A 7,932-nucleotide genomic window follows, 5' to 3' on the forward strand; every position below is an offset into this window, starting at 1 on the left:
ATAGTTTTGCATTTAACATGTAGACATAGGATCCATTTTGAGTGAATTTTTGTGAAAAGTATATAAAGTCTATGCATAGATTTATTTATTTGTATGTGGATATTTAGTTGTTCCAGCACCATTTGTTGAAAAGACTTTCTTGGGGCTGAATGATGAACAGGGTCAAGTATGCACGTACGGGCTGTGGGTACTGAGACTGGCGTGGGTGGGACCTGCATCCCAGTGAGTGGGTTGGGTGGTGTTTCCTGTTCTCTTCCCTGAGCAGCTGTAGCTGGGGCCTTGACTGACCCAGCCGGACCGTGGCTTCAGCTTTGGAAGAGTTACAGGAAGGTCTAGAAGAGGTGAAAGTGCTGCTGGAAAAGGCCCCTAGAAAAAAAGTACGTGATGCCCTTATGGCTGAAAAATCCAAGATTGGGACAAAAATCAAGAACAAGATCCAGCAGAAATGAGAGAAAAGCAGAACTTCTTGACCATGAAAAGCCAGATGCTGTGATTGCCCCTGTTATAATGGGCTACACAGTGAAAATCAGTAATTACCGATGGGATCAGTCAGATAAGTTTGTGAAAATCTACATTACCTTAACTGGAGTTCATCAAATCCCCACTGAGAATGTGTAGGTGCATTTCACAGAGAGGTCCTCTGATCTCTTGGTAAAGAAATTAAATGGGAAGAGCTTTACTCCATGATTGTGAACAATCTCTTGAAAACCATCTCTGGAAGGCAGTTCAAAAAAAAAAGTTAAAGAAAGCTGAAAACATGTGGTGGGACTACCTGACTCAGGTTGAAAAAATGTAAAGAAAAAGAAAAGGCCTCCTATGACACTGAAACAGATCCTAGTGAGGGATTGATGAATGTTCTAAAGAAACTTAGGAAGATGGAGATGATGATATGAAGTGAACCATTACTAAAGCCTGGGTGGAATCAAGAGAGAAACAAGCCAAAGGAGACACAGAATTTTGAGACTTGAAAGTCATTTTGGGGACTGTGATGTGGAAATACTGACTTTTCCAGTGAGGAACTATTAGCTGCAGAGATAAATTTGACAGATAACTACTTACATAGCCTTCTTCTAAGTAAAGGCAATGAATTCTTCCATTTCCTACTGGAGGATTTATTTAAATATGCTTATTAAACACTTCCCCCAAAGGTGATTTCCTTAGTAATCTGGCCATTTCGTTCAAAAAAGGATACTGTGTTCTTGTGTGAAATGTAAAAAAGCAAGTCTTGCCTAATGATAATGCTACATTGTGTGTATTTTTGTTCATCTAAGAGGTAGAAAACAAGTTCTTGTTTGCCTGTAAGTTCCTGACATCACCACCCACCAATGTAAGAATAAGTAAAAATAAAGCCTGGATTTTTGCATTAAAAAAACACAAAACTTTTTTTTTCCCTCCACTGTATTGCCTTTGCTACTTTGTAAAAATATCAGTTAAATATATTTCTGTGGGCCTATATCAGGGCTCTCTATTCTGTTACTTATTTTTTAAAGTTTTGTTAATACCACACTTACTTGGTTACTGTAGCTTTATAGTAAATTTTGACATTGGGTAATGTCAGTCCTTCAGCTTTGTTCTTTTTCATTATTGTTTTGACTCTTCTGGATCTTTTACCTCTCCATAAACTTTAAAATCAGCCTGTCCACAAAATGCTGAAATTTTGTTTGGGATGATGTTGCATCTATAGACAAAGTTGGGAAGAACTGATGATACTGAGTCTTCATATCCACTGGATATTTTCTTTTGAATTATCTTCTTGACCTTAATTCTATCTTAAGTTGACTAATTCTGTGTTTTTCAGTTTCTAAATTTCTATTTGATTTTTTTAAATCCTCTTCAGCTGTGAAAGTTTCCATTTTGCTTTTTTATATTGAATGCATCAGCCAGGGCTATTTTAAATTTTATGTCTGATAAGTTCAGTGTCTGGATTTCCTATGAGTCTGTTTTGTTGTCTTAATTTTCACCTAAATTTCACCACCCTTAATTTTCAGGTAATTCTTATCTTTTTGATGCCTTTTAATTTTAGATTAAATGTTATATATAGTATATAAAAAATTATAATGAGCAGTTGGGGCTCTGGACTGTGTTCTCTTTCTCCAGTGATGATTTACTTTTGCTCCTGGAGGACAGTGAGACCAGGGACTGATTACCTCAATTTAGATACTGAGATATGTCAAAGCTAAGCATCAGTCTTTGTGAGGACAGGCTTCTATTGACTCTCTCAGAAGAGGGAGGGATCTTCACTTACCCTCAAGAATAAATGGCCTGAATGTGCTCATTTCTGAATCATTTACCTTTGACTTAATACTATTCGTGGGGCACTTGGGTGGCTCAGTTGGGTAAGCGCCCAACTCTTAGTTTCAGCTTGGGTCATGATCTCATGGTTGGTGGGTTCAAGCCCTGCATTGGGCTTCATGATGATGTTGCAGAGTCTGCTTGGGATTCTCTCTCTCCCTCTCTGCCCCTCCCCTACTCTATGTCCATCTCAAAAATGAGTAAATATACTACTCAAAAAGTGGTTTAGGTCTAGTTGACCTTAACCAATTAACTGTGGCAAAGGTAAGGGGACCACTGTCCCCAATTGTGAAATCACAATTGGATTTCATCCCTGGAAGTGGGCTGACTCCACTTTTCCAACTATTGCATGGTAGAAAGGATCAGGGAGAGAACTACAGTTTGTTACACATGCTGAACCGTAAAGACCATTAAACCAAGAGGTGGGAAATCTGAGTTCTAGGCTTGACTTTACCAGTGATTTTAATACATAGGCTTAGATGAGGTATATGGTCTTTAAACTTGAAAGTTTCAGTAAAGTGAAGGAGTAGGATTCTGTTCCATACAGATATGCCTCTATTTTTAGTGTGGGCCAAATGGGATCTCATTTCATTTCAGAGGAATAGCCTACTTGTTATTTGAACTTCTGTATAAGATTTCACTTGATTAAAGAGCTTCTCAGCTAAAGAAATGTTGAAAAACTATCTTTAGTTTTATTCTTCTATAGATGAAAGTTAATAGTCCAAGTGTATTTTTTTACCTGTTCTTAAGTTTTTAAAACAAACTTTAATTACAGCCCTATTTAATCTCCTTATAAAAAAAAAGACAATGACCACAAATTACATTTTAAGGGGAAACATATAAAACCAGAAACTTTATGATGATACAATGTAATATGTCCAGGTTTGCCAGGAACATGACATTATAAATGTGTACTCTTATGAAATGAGTGATTAAAATCTTTACATCCTACAATTATAAAACATTAGCACTTAGTTGATTTGAAGGGGTGTGGTAGGTAGAATTCTAATATGGCTCCCAAGATTGCTGGACCCTGTTGTACATACAACTTCTCTCAACTGTTGAATCAAGCACTAATGTTGGTGGTGCTTACAGAGATCTTCCAAATGTAACTAAGGTAGGTCACAAATTAAATGACCTTAAAATGGATAGTTTATTAGGTGGAGCTGATGTAATCACATTGTCCATTTAGTGAGCTTAAGAAAAATTTTTTTTAATGCTTATTCATTTTTTGAGACAATGCGAGAGAGTGCAAGTGGTAGAGGAGCAGACAGACACAGAATCTGAAGCGGGCTCCAAGCTCTGAGTTATCCAAGCTCCAAGCACAGAGCCCCATGCGGGGCTTGAACTCACAAACTGTGAGATCATGACCTGAGTTGAAATCAGATGCCTAACGACTGAGTCATTCAGGCACCCCATTTTAGTGAGCTTTTAAAATCTGAGCCTATAGGTTAGAGACTGAGGAAGTCAAAGATTTGAAGCATGAGGGAGATTCATTGTGCAATAACTTCTTTATTGCTAACTTGAAGGTATGAGGGACTACATGGCAAGGAATGCAGGTGGATTGTAGGAGGTGAGAATAGCTTCTGGCTGACAGCCAGCAAGGAAACCAGGACTTCAGTCTTACAACCACAAGAAACTGAATTCTGTCACAACCATGTGGGCTTGAAAGATGTATCAGCCTGGTAGGGCTGCCATAACAGGATGCCACAGACTGGGTGTCTTAAATGACAGAAAAGTATTTCCTTATGGTTCTGGAAATGATGATGTTGGCAGGGTTAGTTTCTGGTGAGGTCTCTCTTCCTGGCCTGCAGATGGCTGCCTTCTCATTGTTTCTTCATATGGGCATTTGGGATAGTGAGGGGTGGAGGGCAGAGAGCAACTGAGAGGTTCCTGTTGCCTCTTCCTCTTAGAAGAACACCAGCCCTATCAGATGAGGACTGTACCCTATGATAGCATTTAAGCTTAATTACCTCCCTAAAGTTTCATTCTTCAAATACAGTCACACCAGGGGTGAGAACTTCAATGTAGGAATTCTTTGGGGACAAAGTTGAGTCTATAACAGAGGAAGACTCTGACCTCTAGGTTAGGAAAAAAAACAGTCCAGGCTGACATCTTGGTCTCAGCCTGGTGTGACACTATGAGCTTTGCTAGGCCTGGACTTCTAGCTTCCAGAAATGGTGAGATAGTAAACCTGTGTTTAAAGTCACTGAGTTTGTGGAGGGGCCCCTGGGTGGCTCAGTCGGTTTAAGGGTCCGACTTCAGCTCAGGTTATGATCTCGTGGTCTGTGAGTTTGAGCCCCGCGTTGGGCTCTGTGCTGACTGCTCAGAGCCTGGAGCCTGTTTCAGATTCTGTGTCTTCCTCTCTCTCTGACCCTCCCCCGTTCATGCTCTGTCTCAAAAATAAACGTTAAATAAAATAAAGTCACTGAGTTTGTGGTAATTTGTTATAAAGCAATAGAAAACTGGGGCACCCAGGTGGCTTAGGCAGTTAAGCATCCGACTTTTGCTTTAGGCTCAGGTCATGATCTCGGAGTGTGGTGAGTTTGAGCCCCACACTAGGCCTTGTGTTGACAGCAAGGAGCCTGCTTGGGATTCTCTCTCTCCCTCTGTCTCTCTCTGTCCCTCTCCCACTTGTGCCATCTCTGTCTCTCTGAAAATAAATCTAGGGGCACCTAGAAATTCTAGGCTAATCTCATTTTATTTAAAAAAAAATTTTTTTTTTCAACGTTTTTTATTTATTTTTGGACAGAGAGAGACAGAGCATGAACGGGGGAGGGGCAGAGAGAGAGGGAGACACAGAATCGGAAACAGGCTCCAGGCTCCGAGCCATCAGCCCAGAGCCTGACACGGGGCTCGAACTCACGGACCGCGAGATCGTGACCTGGCTGAAGTCGGACGCTTAACCGACTGCGCCACCCAGGCGCCCCTAATCTCATTTTATTTATGAAGAAAACTGTACCTAAAGAAGTGTAGAGTAAAGCAATTGTGGAAGTTTACTCTGCCAGTTAGAGCTGGTGGGAGACCGGCACTTCCCAGGAAGCTCAGTTTAGACCTCTTTCCACTCTAGTGTTTACTTCTTGACCTCCTGCTGATATAGCCAGTGAGGTTTTATTCTAAAAAAAAATAACACTTTTGCCTTAAACTTCCCTTGTTGTGTCTCCCAGAACTATGTACAGGTCACTAATCAGGATTTCTTTTTTTTTTTTTTTTTAAACATTTATTTATTTTTGAGACACAGAGAGACAGAGCATGAATGGGGGAGGGTCAGAGAGAGGGAGACACAGAATCTGAAACAGGCTCCAGGCTCTGAGCTTTTCAGCACAGAGCCTGATGCGGGGCTCGAACCCACGGACCGTGAGATCATGACCTGAGCCGAAGTTGGCCGCTTAACCGACTGAGCCACCCAGGCGCCCCACTAATCAGGATTTCTGTTCTGTGTCTTTGGTAATCCCTTTTATCACTTCACTCCCGACTTCTAGAAAGGTCTTCCTTCTGGTTCACTTATGTTCAGGGTTTATGTAAATATGGTGTGAAGACCATCTCTATTTGATTCACCTCTGGTGCTTGCTAAAGATGCCAAATCCTGACTCTGTTCCCGAGAGATTTGGCTTCAGTAGGTGTCGTGGATGCACAAACACAGTTACATCCTTTGTGCTGCAGCGTGTGCCCTTCCCTACTTGTTGGCTCTTCAGAGGAGAGTGAAAACATCTGTTCATCATTCTATGCATAATAAGCCATAGCATAATTTTGATTACCTCATTCCCACAAGACGCCAGTGAGATGGATTTATCTTATCATTGGAGAGTGTCCAATGTTAGGAACCTTCTTACCTCAGCATTCAGCTTGTTCTTCCCAGGCTGTCACCATCCCCTCTTTCCCTTTGTTCTGCTTGCTGTCACCAAACCCATTACTGCCAAAAAAAGGACGATTATTCGGAACCCTCTAGCTGATCCCCTGTGATTAAAGGTTTTCGGGGTTTTCATATAGATGGTTTGCTTTTGGAGTGCTGGTCATATCAGATTTGTGTTATAGACTGTAATCAAGGTTTAGACTTGATGTCTTTCTTGGGTGCTGGGGGGAAAAGACAGTACAATATTTTGTTAGAAATGAAAGTTACTACTATCCCCTGTCCCCCACCCCCAACCTTAAGGTGGTTGCTTGTGAGTCCCTGGTGTGAGTGATAGGAAACTTCTGCTTTCCTTATTTGGTTGTCCGGTCATCTAGGTGTGATTGCTCTTAATACTTATATTCCCTTTTGTCAGGGTGCTTGCTGTCTATTTGAGCAGATGGTCACACAAAGTTCATTGGTCCATTCTACATATTCTGCAAGAGATTTATGATTCTTGGGGATCCGAATGCCATAATATGCTTTGGAGTAAATGAGCAGGAGGATTATTCTATGGGATATTCTTTAGGTAAAGATACACACATTTAAAATGGCCAAGTCCTTAGAAAATAGCTTTTAATATTGAATGGTAGGGTAGGATTATGATCTGGGTGAAACTTAAAAATATCTAATCTGGAAGCCAGCCTTATGGGGCATAGAATAATTCATTTCTGTTTACAGCTGCATCCAAAAGTGGATAGTCTGGGTTGGCTGATAAGTTACAAGGTCTTCTTTTCACTGTGGGCATAGTTGTCCCAGACTGTCTGTTCACATGGTTGACCTTTGGAGATAAAGGGTCAAGAAGAATTCAGTGGATTAAGGTATTTGCAAATTCTAGTGATGTTCTGAAACTCCAGGAAATAAAAAATATACTGCAGGCTCTCAGTTGCTCAGTGGTGCAAACTTACTGCAACCCGAACCTCTGCCAACTTAAATCTGTTATGCCACAGGCCATCAAAAGTGCCTTTACCAGGAGACTGGCCGGGTTCGCTGGGGTTCCAGACATTGAGTGGAACAAAGGGGAGAAAGAAGTCTATTCCTGAGAATGTACTCTTGTTTGACCAGTGTTTCTAGATCTTTTTTTCAAGAGAAGTAAATGGTCTGATTTTTGTGAGATTTATTGGTTTTAACTGTTTGCAACTAATCTGATTTTTAGAAATACTGGGTACCCATCAAAATACATCTGTGAGCTGGCTTTGCACTTTTAGGCCTCCAATGTGCAATCCAATTTCTCTAGTTCTTCATAAAAGTAAAGAAAGTATCTGGAGAAGGTGTCCTGCCTTGAGAGAGATTCAGTGACAACTTAGAGACTATGTCTCATCACCTGAGTTTATTTTTATTAGCTCTATGGAAATGGCTTCAGCTGGTTTGAGCTAGAGTGTCATTAAGTCAGTTAAAAAACAAAATCCTCTACTCCTCCACTCTCCCCAAACTATAGGCCTTCTATTAATCATTTCTCAAATGTATGTTACTGTGGTGGATGCTGTGATGTACCAACCATATTCCTGTTCTGGACTGAAGCACTCATTCCCCTAGCTGCCAGGAGTGCTGGCTTGTCATAGCTCACAGCTGCATCTCTTTGGGGGTTTCAGGCTGAAGGTAGATGCTTCACCAAAAGTGACACCTTCTCCTGCAGGTGGGGGACAGGGGCAGCAGACTGAATTCAGTGACTAGTCAATGCAGGGGTACAAAGGCCTGGACAACTTGTCGCAACTTGGGATAAGTCTGAAAGTCCAACCCAGGTCTAGAGC

At 41.1% G+C, this 7,932-nt stretch overlaps 1 pseudogene; it reads left to right on the forward strand.

Moving 5' to 3' along the window:
• The first annotated feature begins 362 nt into the window (after positions 1-362).
• On the forward strand, positions 363-1,311 carry LOC131506067 (calcyclin-binding protein-like; annotated as a pseudogene).
• The last annotated feature ends 6,621 nt before the right edge of the window (positions 1,312-7,932 follow it).

The sequence above is a fragment of the Neofelis nebulosa genome, chromosome 3, assembly GCF_028018385.1.
Source record: "Neofelis nebulosa isolate mNeoNeb1 chromosome 3, mNeoNeb1.pri, whole genome shotgun sequence".
Taxonomy (NCBI): Eukaryota; Metazoa; Chordata; class Mammalia; order Carnivora; family Felidae; genus Neofelis; species Neofelis nebulosa.